The sequence below is a fragment of the Bos taurus genome, chromosome 23 (genome assembly GCF_002263795.3).
Source record: "Bos taurus isolate L1 Dominette 01449 registration number 42190680 breed Hereford chromosome 23, ARS-UCD2.0, whole genome shotgun sequence".
In the NCBI taxonomy this organism is placed as follows: Eukaryota; Metazoa; Chordata; class Mammalia; order Artiodactyla; family Bovidae; genus Bos; species Bos taurus.
In genome coordinates, this window is record NC_037350.1 from 38,542,100 (window position 1) to 38,557,891 (window position 15,792).

Consider the following 15,792-nt stretch of genomic DNA (forward strand, 5'->3'; position numbering starts at 1 on the left):
TTTGCGGCCCCATGAACTGCAGCATGCCTAGCTTCCCTGTCCTTCCTTATCTCCCAGAGTTTGCTCAAACTCACATCTGTCTTCACAGGATCAGGGTCTTTTCCAATGAGTCGACTCTTCACATCTGGTGGCTAAATTTAGGTTAGTCTCTGCAGTTTGACATTGCCAATAAAGAGCTCTACTATAATCTAAATGTGGGCTAGTTTCTAGAGAAAAGGTAAAGCATTTTGTTACATATTATTCTCTTTTTGGAACCCTGAGCCCAAGTTTGAAGTTTCTGAAGCCAGTCCAAAGAAAACTGAGATCAAACAAGACTGTTATTCTCTATTATTATTATTGTTTTTGTTGTTCTCTTCTATTGGTGGCGTAAGAAACTCCTTTGATGCAGCATCATTAGAATGCCAAAAATGGGCAATTTCTGAGGAATGTACACTCTTTCTTTGATCCTGAGAATGTATCTTCCAGACAACCCCCAACTTTGCAAGGTTAGACATTCTTGCTGATTAGCCTTGAATTCCTGGGTGGACCCTCCCCAGGCCATCTGAGATGTGACCACACTGGTCAGAGAATTTGTTCAAGTGCTCCATCCCAAGAAGCTCTCTCCATGTGCCCATGTCCCTGTGCCAGCATCCTCTCCCTTCTCTCCCACTCAGGGTGTCACTAGTCTTTTTACAATGTCACTGTGGATCTCAAATCCTTGCCTACCCAGTATGCTGACCAAAAACTGTGCCTTGGCAAGACCAGGGCACAGAATCCACCTCGCTCTTCTGGGAGAGTCCACTGCCTGTGCCCTACCAGGAGCAGTCTCTGCTCCCATCTCCAGCCCCACCTTCAGCTAGACCACGCTGACCTCCGGACTCTTTCTCAGAGAAATAGTGAACGGTTTTACTGCCCTGGGAAGAAATGTGGCTCCTGGACATAGCCTGATTCTGCTGGCTCTTCGCACCTACCTCTTCATCTTTTTCTTGGGGGGATCTGAGGAAAGTGGGAGCCTTGGGGTCATGTTTTCTCTTTGGTGCTGTGCTTACACATTGGCAGGAAGAGTCTAAGGTGAGGATTCTAGAGCTCCTCAAGGAAGGGCTCAGAAACGCTCATCTGTCTTCTTGAGTCACCAGAGTCTATTTAAACTCACTGAGCAGACTTGGAACAATTATTTGCACACCAGCACATGTGTGCTTGGCTCCCCAGGTGGCACTAGTGGTAATGAATCCACCTGCCAATGCAGGAGACACAAGAGATGCGGCTTTGATCCTTGGGGTTCCAGAAGATCCCCTGGAGTAGGAAGTGGCAGCCCACTCCAGTATTCTTGCCTGAAGATCCTATGGAAAGAGGAGCCTGGCAGGCTACAGTCCATGAGGCCACACAAAATCAGACATGACTGAATGACTGAGAACAGAGCACATGTGCTTATATTATTTGTCACCCCAAATGCCCAGCTTTCTAGAAGGAGGGGCTTCTACTTCCAAGGTACACTCAGCCCTGATGTTCCAAAACCTGTACAGTTTATGAGCCCCATTCAGTCAACATCTCCCCTTGTCCTGAGCAGTTCTCAAGTACCAGATTTTACATTCATCAAGTTTACTGATGGAATTAAAGCAAAGGAACTAGCATGCATATAACTTTCTCTGGGAGGGTTGAGCCCACTAGCATAATTTTGTCTTTCTTTATGCTTACCTACTCTTCAGAATAAGTGTTATTGCTGAAAAAGCACATTTCAAGTTTGGAAAATCTTAAAGTATGACACAATCATAGCATCTTAGTCCAAAAATGTGTACAAGAAGGGGAAATGTTAGTAAATATTTGCTAATTTTCACACATTTACTGATTGTTGTTTGGAATGTCTTGCTTAATCTTACTTGATTTCACTGAAATTGGAGGAGATTTACTAATTGGAGAAGATACGCACATTGGACCCAACCCCAGCGTATGCTTTGCAAATTTAATTAGAAACTGGCTAGTGTGACTTGGTGAGAGTAGGTTATATTTGCTGAACTGGAGACGAGAAATTTTCTTTTGTTTCTTTTAAGCAAGATTCAGGTGGTTCAATAAACACCACTTAACTGGGACAGACTTGATCAGGGAAGTTGCTGAATTGGGAAACCAATTAAGTCTAATGATAATTAGCATGTGCTGCTGCTTAATTGGGATAGGTGGTCCACGGAGTTGGTATCACTGTAGGTAATTAAATGATGCTCTTGGCGGATATGAGATAGAGTCTTCTTGATGCTTTCAAGACTGAAGGCAATTTATTTCCTCTCTTGATCATGCTATTGCTAGTTGAGGAAAACTCAATTTCTAAATGATGCCTTCAAAAGTTCTACTTGTTTTGAAAGGACTTCTTTGTGTATGTGTTCATTTGTCTCTCTAAATGGACTGGCAAGAAATAAAAGTTTTATGCATTTTTTCAAATGCAAAGAATGAGACATGGAGAGTTGAAGTGACTTCCCCATAGTTATCACCATATCATGGTCAAACGTGGATAAGAACAGGGAACTTCAGTATTCCTCCCCAGTGATTCAGCACAGGGTTCCTCAGTTGGCTGTCAGGTTCAGAGAGGCCCGATGGGGCCGTGGGAAGAGGCCTCCTGATGCTTGTCACTACCCCACAGAGATGAGAGCTTTGCCTCGCTGGGCTTCAGGGTGCTGCTTTTATTAAATGAAGGTGTGGGACTAAAGAGTCACAAAGATTCCTTCCAGCTGTAAAAACAAAAGTACTTCAGTTTTGTGGCATTAACTTAAAAATTGTCATTGGAGAAAAAACTTCATCATTACCAGTTATAAAACCTTTCATTATATGGCTGTGCATGCTCAATCACTCAGTCGTGTCTGACTCTTTGCAACCACATGGAGTAGCCCACCAGGCTCCTCTGTCCAAGGGATTTTTCAGGCAAGGATACTGGAGTGGGTTGCCATTTTCCTTCTCCACGGGATCTTCCCAACCCAGGGGTTCAAACCTGTGTTTCCTGTGTCTCCTGCACTGCAGGCAGATTCTTTACCTGATGAGCCATCAGGGAAGCCCCATTATATGGCCAGGTCACTGGCAAAAAGTAATAATGATCTCAGGCCCTACATTTAAAAAAGTATTACTGCACAAGATGTAGCTGTGTGCTTCTTGTAAGGTTGGAAGAGAGGTGGGGCTGGGTCCTCGTGGAATGATTTTTTGTCTGGGCTGTGAAAAAAGCATGAGTTCACAGAGCGGAGAAGAAAATGGAAGAGATACTCATGAGTCTGGACAATCTGAAAAGCATAAGGAAATGAATTACAATAGGAAAAGAAAGTAGAAGACAGTGAAATGTGCTCAGTTCTGTGAAAGGCAGAAAAACCCGAGTGTGCAACGATGAAGAACACTGGTTCCCAGGAGTCCTACAGGACAAGACAGTTGAATAACCTTGAACATAGCACCCAGAAAAGATGGGATTGGGGAAACCAGGCTCTACCAGGAAGAATGTCCTGAAGGCCCAGAGAACACATGAATAGCAGTTATTAGTGGGATCTACTCTACAATTTTTTGGATTTAGATATGAATTCAAGATACTGAATCCAAAACTCCTTTCTTCTATTTTTCCTATAAAAGTCAGCATACTACCAAGCCTTTGGACCCCAAGACACTCAATCATAATAGAAATGTGATGATTAAATAATGTGTAGCATCCAGCCTCCCCTAGCTCTTTTTTTCCTTTCTTAATTTGTCTCCCTGAGCTCATCATTACCAAGAAACGTCACATTCCTCCAAGAAACTTACACATTACCTCTAAGAAACGTCACCATCAATTCTCTCAATAGATCGTTGATGACTCATAATTTGAATATTATCTTAATTGGCAGAATCCTATACTGTCCTTTGAACTTGAAGATTGCTTTAAATCTCCTATTGACCTGCTAACAGTAAATTCTGTCTAAATATTTATTTGGGGGTCATGGTGTGGAGATAAATATCAGAGAAATATATGTAAACATATGCACATATATACACTCAGATAGAGATGAAAATATAATTTTCTTATATTTTAAAAACAAAATGATATGAACTTTAGTATGTGTGTTTTTTTTTAAATGATTTTGTTTCACCCATTAGACACATCCCAGTTTATAGCCAGTGAAAGGGCACATTTAGGTGACTTTACTCTGTTCCTATTTGTGCTATTACATGCAGGCTTGTAAAAAGTCAGTGAAGCATTGCCAACTACAGTGTGAGAGAATGCATATGGTTGATTTAAGAATAAATCAACAAACAAATAGACATAGAATTTCCTGTGAACTGCTTCAAGCTCAGCTGCCATTGTCTTTGTGGAGGAGTTACTGACATTCAAGAGAAAGACCAGTAAGAGATCACCAGTAAGAATCTGATGACGGTGGCCCTAAGCTAAATGGCAAGAGTTCTAAGCTCCATTGTGAAATTTACCTACTTCTATTGCCCTTCTTCCTGAATTTTGTAAATATAAAAGTCTACTTCTGGTGTCAACTGCGCATTATCCTGTTACATTACTTATCATTTTATTATTCAGATGGCCCTTGACGAAAGATACCTTTGGTGTACACATAAACTTTCTGAACATTTCCTTCATTAAGAAAAAACCTATCCATCTGGAAGTAAGGGCCCTCGTATAAGTAAATCAACAGTATCTCCTTGAAGTGTGTTCTTTGCTGTCACTTGGGAAGTGCAGTCAGGCACACAGGGAACGGAACTCTGGAGCACCTGCAATAACTCCAGTCAAGCTCCTTGACCACGGGGACAAAGCAGTTCACTGAAGCTTCAGCTCTGGTGACCTTTATACTCTCAATGCTTTACCGCTTGATTAAAAATGTGCTCATGCTTCAAGGCAGATTGCCGACGGGCTTTATAATAAGGCACAAACACACGGAGAGATTTACCAGAGGTACTTTATGTGACCATTTTTCGGGAATATGATTTTGTTTAGGAAGTTACTAGAGCCGGAATGACAACTGCTCTGTAAGTCCCTGGTAAGTTTTCCAAATCAGTTCATGTGGAAATCAAATTGCACCTGAGCAAATATTGAAGGGTGGAGCAAAAGGACGGAATAGCTTTCATTTTGCAACCACAAAGATTACAATAGCTCAGGCACATATTTTAGGAAAACAGTTTTTCTTCTGTGAAATCACTTTGCGTGAAATTGCAAGATCAATTTTGGTGGCGTGGATAACCTGAGTTGTTTTTTTCACAACAATAGCCTTCAGGAGAATTAGGATGTAACTCCTCATGGAAAAATAAATGGGAAAAAGAGCTCACCTTATGTTTTGCCACCTAACAAATAACATTAATGATGCTGGTAGATCGTAGAAGGCAGATGGTACGACATGATGGTCGATGGAAAAACATAATCTAGAAATTGATAAAAGCACTCCAAATCTTTCTCTAAAAAGATGACAGTCATAAAACAGGGCCAATATTTAAAAATTGATAATGATAATAATAGTTACTTGTAGAGTGTTTAATGTTCTGAATACTATTCAAAGAGCTCTATAGGTTTCCATCACCTAATCCTCACAACGCTTCTGTGAGTTAAGTACAATCATTACTTGGTCGCATCACAAGGAAACTTAAGCTTCTTGTTCTATGTTATACAGAGATTAGAGAGATATTAAGCATCTTGTTATATGCTATATAGACATTATGGTAGAACTCAAACTGACACAGTCTAATTCTGAAGACTTTCGCTTAAGCCACATATGACACAATTGCCACGTTTACTTTAGTTATAAACAAAGATGGCCTCAGTGACCAGAGATGGTCAACCCATCAATACCAGGGTATCTGTTTTGAAATAAACTTTAAAAAGTAGGAAAGATTCCACCAAGTTCTTCTTGAGCAGCAAGATCACCTGAGTAAACTAGTATCTCTTTCACAACTTTGAGGCAAAGAAGATTACAGTGGGTGAAAATATGAACTTTTGGAGCCAGACACACCAACACAGAAAGTGCAGCCAAGTCCCAATATACATTTGGCAAGTTAGATACCTTTATCTCCTCCATTACAGGCAGATTGTTTACCATCAGAACCACCAGGGAAACCCGTCTATGCCTATTTTCACATCAAGAAAGTGATGATAAAAATAGTCACTTCAAATATTTTTTAAAATTAGGACTAAAACAGGTGATATTCCTCAACTGCTTAGTCAATGACACTTAATATGCAACCAATCAAGGGCAACTGTCACTATTATTTCTTAAAAACATATGAATAAGGAGCATTAACTAGAGCTGGAAATTGCAACTTATTTGCTATTTCTTATTTTCTATTCAATATACTCTTTCTTTTCTCTCTCTTCCTTCTTTTCCTATGAATATTATGAAGGGGAATGTTCCTCCTGTAATAGTATTTTTATAATATCGAGTTTGAACTCTTTGGGAAAAAAGTAGTTATGTAAATTTACCTATAAGTAGCAATGAGGGATTAAAGAAGAAACTGAGATAAAAGTCAGTCTATGGGTGGCTCAGACGATAAAGAATCTGCCTGCAATGCGGGAGATCTGGGTTTGATCCCTGGATAGGGAAGATCCCCTGCAGAAGGTAATGGCAACCCACTCCAGTATTCTTGCCTGGAGAATTCCATGAACAGAGGAACCTGGTGGGCTACAGTCCACGGGGTCTCAAAGAGTCGGACACAACTGAGTGACTAACGCTTTCACTTTTTTCATGGGCAAGGGAAATGATCTTTTAGGGGGTGGTGATAAATTAAATTAATAAATTGAAAACAGAAAGCATGAAAAAGAGAGAGGGGACATGTCTTATACCAAACAAAGAACATGCCTAGAAAAAATTTGACAGGAGGTGTTAAAAACTGCCAAGTATGATCCGAATTATTTGAGACTATCCTTTGGTATGGGCTTCCCAGGTGGCTCAGTGGTAAAGAATCTGCCTGCAGTGCAAGAAATGCTGGTTTGATCCCTGGGCTGAGAAGATTCCCTGGAGAAGAGAAGAGCAACCCACTCCAGTCTTCTTGCCTGGAGAATCCCATGGACAGAGGAGCCTGGTGGGCTACATACAGTCCATGGGGTCTCAAAGAGTTGGACATGGATGAGCATGAACACCCTTTGGTATAAGTCCATGATTCTCAAACTTAGCTCTACTTCAACAGCTGGGAAGGCTTAAGTTTTGTTTTGTTTTGTTTTTTTAAATTGTGGCAAATATAACATAAAATTTACCACTTTAATCTTGTGGCTTGTGTTCCATTCAGTAGTATTCATTATATTCACACTTTTGCTACCATCACCATGGACCTTCCTCAGAGCCTTTTAATCTAGTCAAACTGGCCTTTCTCCCTCAATCCAGTTCCTGGCAAGAACCTTTCTACTTTCTGTCTCTATAAATTTGACTGTGTTATCCATTAAGTAAGTGGAATTACACGATATTTGTCCTTTTGTGACTGGCTTACTTACTTAGCATAATGTCCTCAAGGTTCATCCATGTTATAGCCTGTGTCAGCGTTCCCTTAATTTCCTTTTTTTTTTAAAGCTGAGTAACATTCTATTGTACGTATATATATTTTGTTTGTCCATTCATCATTTGATGGACATTTGTGTTGCTTCCATCTTTCAGCTTTTGTGAATAACACTGCTATGAACATGAGTGTACAAAAATCTGAGCCCCTGTTTTCAATCCTATTCAGATTTCCCACTTTTTTTTTCATGATTCAGTCATGAAAAGTTGTGTGTTTCTAGGAATTGGTTTATTTCATCTAGCTTATCCAGTTTGTTTATATACATTGTTCATGGTACTCTCTTAGAAGCCTTCATGTTTCTATAAAATAGGTAGTAATGTACCCTATTTTTTTACTTCTGATTTTATTTGAGTCTTGTCTCTTTTCTCATAGTCAACATAGCTAAAGGTTTGCCAATTTTGTTAATTTTTCTGAAAAACCACTTCTGGGTTGTGTTTATTTTCTCTATTGTTGGGGAGGCTTTTTAAAAAGTGCTAATATCCTGTTCCCAGATGTCCTGCTTTAATTTAGTGTGAGAAGGAGTTTGGATATCAGTATTTTCTAAAAGCTTCCTTGGTGGTTTTAATGTGTAACCACATTTTAGAATCACTGATATAAGAAATTCTTGAGTCTGGAAGTACTTAATGGCATTTCATAATTCAGTATTTAGGTTTATGACAGGGGAATTCTTGTAGAAGATAATGCAAAATAATGCTAATCGAATGGGTCAGTAAAAAGTGGTGAGCTGGAATTTTAATGCTGGGTTCCTCTCTTTCCTCATAATGAATGACTACTTGTGTTATGACAATGTAGTTAATAAATATTCACAATAGATTAGGTGTTGTATTGAATAAGCAAAGTGTACTGTTAATCCCTGCACTCAAAAAAAACTGACAAGAGTCAAGAGAACCAAACATGTATCATTTGTAAAACTTTCATCTCTAATACTTCTGAGTTCATTTCCCAAGTTTACTTCCCATTAACTCCCTGTTCCTAGAACTACCAAAACAAAACTTTCCAAGGAATTCCAACTTTAGTATTTCATGTAATCTAAGACACCATCAATTTTAAAATGTAATAATTTTAAATGTTTTAATAAAATCTCCCCAAATGGCACTTTCAATAAAGATTATGACACTGCATCAATTGTAAAATGCATCCTAGGTTAAGAGATATTAAAATGTGAAAAAATAAATATCTTTGGATCAATGAAATATGCAATGTTTCTCCTCACCTGAGCAGAAAGATAGATTGATAGGGGACAAAATAACACTGGGCTTCCCTGGTAGCTCAGATGGTAAAGAATCTGCCTGCAATGCAGGCAACCTGGGTTCAATCCCTGGGTCATGAAGATCCCCTGTAGAAGGGAATGGCTACCCACTCCAGTACTCTTGCCTGGAGAAGTGTATGGACATAAGGGTCAGGCGGGCTACAGTCCGTGGAATTGCAAACAGTTGGACATGACTGAACAGCTAACATTTACACATGCCAAGGGATACTTGCATTTATATGGCTAACCAAAGGTTGGCTGTGTATCTGTTTATCTGGGATAGTGGACTTCTGCTGTAAGAGTCAAAAGAACACAAGAGATGTGTTCTTGATGTCTCTTCCAGGGCTTTTAATATAATTCAAAACTTTAATGTTTACCAGATAACTCAAGACATGTGCTTTTGATAGAAGGGGCAGTCAGACCATGTCTGTTCTAGATATTTGCTCTTGCAAATATTTATCTTATCCAAGTTGGGATAAAGCCAGTTTATCTCAGTCCAAGTCTCCACCTCAGTTATGCTGAGAAAGCAGACAAAATGAAGCATCTGGATCAGATGAAATGGCAAGACCACAAATCTGAATCCACGCCATGCTGGTGGTCTTGCAGAACCAAATGCAATGTGAAGGACTCTCCCATGATATTTGGGAATTTGACCAGATCAGAGGAGGAAATTCATAGTGGAAGATGTGAATATTAAAATATTCCAGGAAATTCTAGAAGATCATGATTACTTTTGACCCAAACAATTAAAATGACCTGCCAACGTATATGGAGAAGGCAGTGGCAACCCACTCCAGTACTCTTGCCTGGAAAATCCCATGGACAGAGGAGCCTGGTAGGCTGCAGTCCATGGGGTCACTAGGAGTCAGACACGACTGAGCAACTTCACTTTCACTTTTCACTTTCATGCAATGGAGAAGGAAATGGCAACCCACTCCAGTATTCTCGCCTGGAGGATCCCAGGGATGGGGGAGCCTGGTGGGCTACCATCTATGGGGTCACACAGAGTCGAACATGACTGAAGTGACTTAGCAGCAGCAGCAGCAGCAGCCAACATATGTGGCTGTGCTGCCAGGTTAGAACTCAGGTCAAGTTTTCTGCGCAGAAAATCAAGACCCCTTGGTTTATCCGCTTTTCCTCTCACACTTTTCTCTTCCTACATACATATTTTGTGAAGATTTTTTTAAAGTTTCCTCATATAATATGCTACTCTCACTCGGTTTTTTCCTCCTTTGAAAATGTAAAAGACTCCTTTAAATAGAATGTGCTTTGTCAAATCCAAGATAACAAAGGATTAAAGAAACAGCCAGCTGTTTTCGACAGAAGTGGGGAAGTAACAAGCTAGAAATATTTCTGTTTTATGCATGTTAGCTGCTGTTAGGTTTCTCCTTCCTTATTTTATTGCCTAGTCCCTTGGGGAGGGGCACCAGCTTTTTACCCTCCACCCTTGATTGTCAAATCTTATGAGGAAAAAGCGACAGTGACTAATATTTAAGTCCTCTCAAATTATCCACCCCACCCCCCACTGTCTCCCAAACACAGACAGTGCAAACTCATAGTTTCATATGCAGCCTTTTAGTTTTTTGACTTGGGGATATAATCCTTTTTTAACTTCTCATCTTTAAAAATGCATGAAAAAGGGTGAAGGTAGCTGAAACTAATAACAACCAAGAATAAGAACTTGGTTCCTGGACAGACTTCTGGAACCCCGAATAGCCAAAGCAATCCTGAGAAAGAAGCACAAAGCTAGAGTCATCACATGCCCTTATTTCAAACTATATTACAAAGCTATAGTAAACAAAACAGTATGGCATTGATATAAAAATAAATAGATCAATGGAACAAAATAGAATGCCCAGGAAGAAACTCACATGTATATGGTCAACTAATTCATGACAAAGGAGCCAAGAATATACCATAGGGAAAGGACAGTTTCTTCAATAAATTGTATTGGGAAAACTGGACAGCCACATGCAAAAGAATGAAACTGAATCACTTCTCTTACACTATACACAAAAAAGTGAACATAAAATGGATTAAAGGTTTGAATGTAAGACTTGAAACCATAAAACTCTGAGGAAAAAACAGGCAGTAAGCATCTTGGCATTAGTCTTGGGAGTGATTTTTTTAGATTTGACAACAAAAGCAAAGGCAACAAAAGCAAAAATAAGGGGGGCTACGTCAAACTGAAAGTCTCTGCATGGCAGAAGAAACCACCAACAAAGTGAAAAGGAAGCCCCATTCAGTGGGTGTAAGTACTTGCAGGTCATATATCTTAAAGGCAGTCAACATTCAACATATATAAAGGACTTCTACAACTCAATATGCAAAACACAAAGAACTTGATTTTAAGATGGGTAGAGGATCTGCACAGACCTTTCCCAAAGAAGACATGTTGATGGCAAATAGGTACAAGAAAAGATGCTCTATGTCACTAATCATAGGGAAATGCAAATCAAAAACATAATGAAATATCACCTCACACCTGTTACAATGACTATTTTCAAAAAGATAAGAAATGAAAAGCATTGGTAAGGATGTGGAGAAAAGGGAACCCTTCTGGTACACTCTTGATGGTAATGTAAATTGGTGCAGGCACTATGGAGAATAGTAGGGAGGTTCCTCAAAAAAATAAAAACAGAACTACCATATGATCCAGAAATTCCATTTCTGAACATTTATCCAAAGAAAATGAAAACATAAACTCAAAAAGATACATGCATCTGATGTTCTTTACAGTATTATTTACAATAGCCAAGAAATGGAAGCAACTTAAGTATTCATCAACACACAAATGGATAAAGAAAATATGGTATATATACAATGAGTTATTATTCAGCTACGAAAAAAATGAAATCTTGCCATTTATGATGGACCTTAAGGGCATTATGCTAAATGAAATTAGTTAGACAGAGAAAGATAAAAACCAGATTATCTTACTTATGCATGGAATCTAAAACAAACAAGCTCAAACTCAGATACACAGAACAGATTGTTGGCTGCTAGAGATGGGGGTAGAGGTGGATGAAATGTGTGAAGGGAGTCAAAAGGAGATACACACTTTCTGGTACAAAATAAATAAGTTTTGAGGATGTGATACACAGCATGGTGACTGTAATTAATAATAGTCCTCTACATTCAAACCTTCAAGTTGCCAACTTCCAAAGATGCAGACACGTGTTCACAGGTCCAAACACCATAAGTGAGCTCATGTGTCTGGTGTACATTGTCCTGTGTGTGCATCCGCTACAAGTGGTTGTGCTTTTGTGTACCTTACTGTACTGAGTACTGTATAGAGTACAGTAGTACAGTATCTTTATTTCAAGCCCAGGGTGTCGGAAAGCAAGTGTAAAAGCTGTGGTGATGTAGCTAGTACTGCAAAGATGTGCCAGGAATTGAAGACACAGAGAAAGAATGAAGAGAGATGAGAGGAAGAAGAAGTAACTGAAGAACCAGACATTCACAATGCAGGAAATGGCAAGGGCCACTCGAACATAGGATCACGTTATCTATGATGAGAGAAAAGGAGCTACCACCTAGACATCACTGGATTGTTATTCAAGAGGGTAAATAGAATTGAATCCAGCAAGGATCCAGTATGGATGTGAGAGTTGGACTATAAAGAAAGCTGAGTGCTGAAGAATTGATGCTTTTGAACTGTGGTGTTGGAGAAGACTCTTGAGAATCCCTTGGACTGCAAGGAGATCCAACTAGTCCATCCTAAAGGAAATCAGTCCTGAATATTCATTGGAAGAACTGATGCGGAAGCTGAAACTCCAATACTTTGGCCACCTGATGCGAAGAGCTGACTCATTTCAAAAGACCCTGATTCTGGGAAAGATTGAAGGTGGGAGGAGAAGGGGATGATAGAGGATGAGATGGTTAAATGGCATCACTGACTCAATGGACATGAATTTGAGTAAATTCCGGGAGTTGGTGATGGACAGGGAGGCCTGGCGTGCTGCAGCCCATGGGGTCACAAAGAGTTGGACACGACTGAGCGACTGAACTGAACTGAACCTGTGCCATCAATGTCAGGCATCAGTGAAATTTCAGCTTGCCCTCCATCTCCTATTGGTAATCATTCTTCAGCTACACCATCTCTCACCTCCTCTCCCTTCTCCAGTTAGTAACTCTTTTTGCTTGTTTAACTATGCTCAAACTACCACACAATTGCACTCATCTCACACACTAGTAAAGTAATGCTTAAAATTCTCCAAGCCAGGCTTTAGCATACATGAACCGTGAACTTCCAGATGTTCAACCTGGTTTAAGAAAAGGCAGAGGAGCCCAGCTAGCTCAGTCGGTAGATCATGAGACTCTTAATAAATGACCCAATCAAAAAATGGGCCAAAGAACTAAATAGACATTTCTCCAAAGAATACATACAGATCGCTAACAAACACATGAAAAGATGCTCAACATCACTCATTATCAGAGAAATGCAAATCAAAATCACTATGAGGTACCATTTCACTCCAGTCAGAATGGCTGCAATCCATAAGTCTACAAGCAATAAATGCTGGAGAGGGTGTGGAGAAAAGGGAACCCTCTTACACTGTTGGTGGGAATGCAAACTAGTACAGCCACTATGGAGAACAGTGTGGAGATTCCTTAAAAAACTGGAAATAGAACTGCCTTATGATCCAGCAATCCCACTGCTGGGCATACACACTGAGGAAACCAGAAGGGAAAGAGACACGTGTACCCCAATGTTCATCGCAGCACTGTTTATAATAGCCAGGACATGGAAGCAACCTAGATGCCCATCAGCAGATGAATGGATAAGAAAGCTGTGGTACATATACACAATGGAGTATTACTCAGCCATTAAAAAGAATACATTTGAATCAGTTCTAATGAGATGGATGAAACTGGAACCTATTATACAGAGTGAAGTAAGCCAGAAAGAAAAACACCAATACAGTATACTAATGCATATATATGGAATTTAGAAAGATGGTAACAATAACCCTGTGTACGAGACAGCAAAAGAGACACCGATGTATAGATCAGTCTTATGGACTCTGTGGGAGAGGGAGAGGGTGGGGAGATTTGGGAGAATAGCATCGAAACACGTATATCATGTATGAAATGAGTTGCCAGTCCAGGTTCGATGCACGGTACTGGATGCTTGGGGCTGGTGCACTGGGACGACCCAGAGGGAGGGTAGGGGAGGGAGGAGGGAGGAGGGTTCAGGATGGGGAACATGGGTATACCTGTGGTGGATTCATTTCGATATTTGGCAAAACTAATACAATATTGTAAAGTTTAAAAATAAAATCAAATTTAAAAAAAAGAAAAGAAAAGGCAGAGGAACCAGAGATCAAATGGCCAACTTCTGCTGGATCATGGAAAAAGCAAGAAAGTTCCAGAAAAACATCTATTTCTGCTTTATTGACTATGCCAAAGCCTTTGACCGTGTGGATCACAATAAACTGTGGAAAATTCTGAAAGAGATGGGAATACCAGACCACATGACCTGCCTCTTGAGAAACCTGTATGCAGGTCAGGAAGCAACAGTTAGAACTGGACTGGAACAGACTGTTTCAAATAGGAAAAGGAGTACGTTAAGGCTGTGTATTGTCACCCTGCTTATTTAACTTATATGCAGAGTACATCATGAGAAACGCTGGGCTGGAGAAAGCACAAGCTGGAATCGAGATTGCTGGGAGAAATATCAATAACCTCAGATATGCAGATGACACCACCCTTATGGCAGAAAGTGAAGAAGAACTAAAGAGCCTCTTGATGAAAGTGAAAAAGGAGAGTGAAAAAGTTGGCTTAAAACTCAACATTCAGAAAACGAAGATCATGGCATCCAGTCCCATGACTTCGTGGCAAATGGATGGGGAAACAGTTGGAACAGTGGCTGACTTTATTTTTCTGGGCTCCAAAATCACTGCAGATGGTGATTTCAGCCATGAAATTAAAAGACACTTACTCCTTGGAAGGAAAGTTATGACTAACCTAGATAGCATATTGAAAAGCAGAGACATTACTTTGTCGACAAAGGTCCATCTAGTCAAGGCTGTGGTTTTTCCAATGGTCATGTATGGATGTGAGAGTTGGACTATAAAGAAAGCTGAGCACAGAAGAATTGATGCTTTTGAACTGTGGTGTTGGAGAAGACTCTTGAGAGTCCCTTGGACTGCAAGGAGATCCAACCAGTCCATCTTAAAGGAGATCAATCCTGGGTGTTCAATGGAGGGACTGGTGTTGAAGCTGAAACTCCAATACTTTGGCCACCTGATGCGAAGAGCTAACTCATTGGAAAAGACTCTGATGCTGGGAAAGATTGAGGGTAGGAGGAGAAGGGGACGATCAGAGGATGAGATGGTTGGATGGCATCACCGACTCAATGGATATGAGTTTGGGTAAACTCCAGGAGTTGGTGATGGACAGGGAGGCCTGGTGTGCTGTGGTTCATGGGGTCGCAAAGAATCGGACGTGACTGAGTGACTGAACTGACTGACTTGCCTGTTTCCTCTCTGTGGGCCCCTGACATCTATTGTACTATACCACTGTAGTCTTCAAGGTACTGTACTATAAGATTAAAAATGTTTTATTTTTTATTTATTTTTTTTATGTATTATTTGTGTAAAAAGTATTGTAAACCTATTATAGTCCAGTACTGAGGGGTATGGATAGAGAGAGATACTCAGTCTCTGGTGTCTTTTTTATAAGGGCACTAATTGCATCACAAAAGCCCCACTCTCATGAACTCATCTAACCCTAATTAGCTCTTAAAGGTTCCATGTCTAGATACCATCACATTGGTGACAAAGGCTTCAACATGGGAATTTTGGGAGGAACACAAGCATTTCGGTTATACATATTTATACACATACACACACTCACACACAAAGAGTGTTAAAATGTTAGCAATGGCTATTATTGTAGCTTAATCTGAAAGTCCACAATGGGTTTTTACCATTAGTTTTATATGTTTTTTTGCCATCAAAGTGTTCTGTGCCTTATTTTTGTTACTTATGCTATTTCATTGACATATATATATCATCTGAGCCACCAAGGAAGCCCCAAAATACTGGAGTGGGTAGTCTATCTGTTCTCCAGGGGATCTT

General features: G+C 40.0%; 1 long non-coding RNA gene across 1 annotated transcript in view; it reads right to left on the minus strand.

Moving 5' to 3' along the window:
* Nucleotides 1-1,958: 1,958 nt before the first annotated feature.
* Nucleotides 1,959-15,792, minus strand: part of LOC132343645 (uncharacterized) — a 59,545-nt gene continuing 45,711 nt past the window's right edge. The window contains exon 3 of the long non-coding RNA XR_009492575.1: nt 1,959-2,696. This is a non-coding gene — a long non-coding RNA (uncharacterized lncRNA). The remainder of the gene's footprint in view (nt 2,697-15,792) is intronic.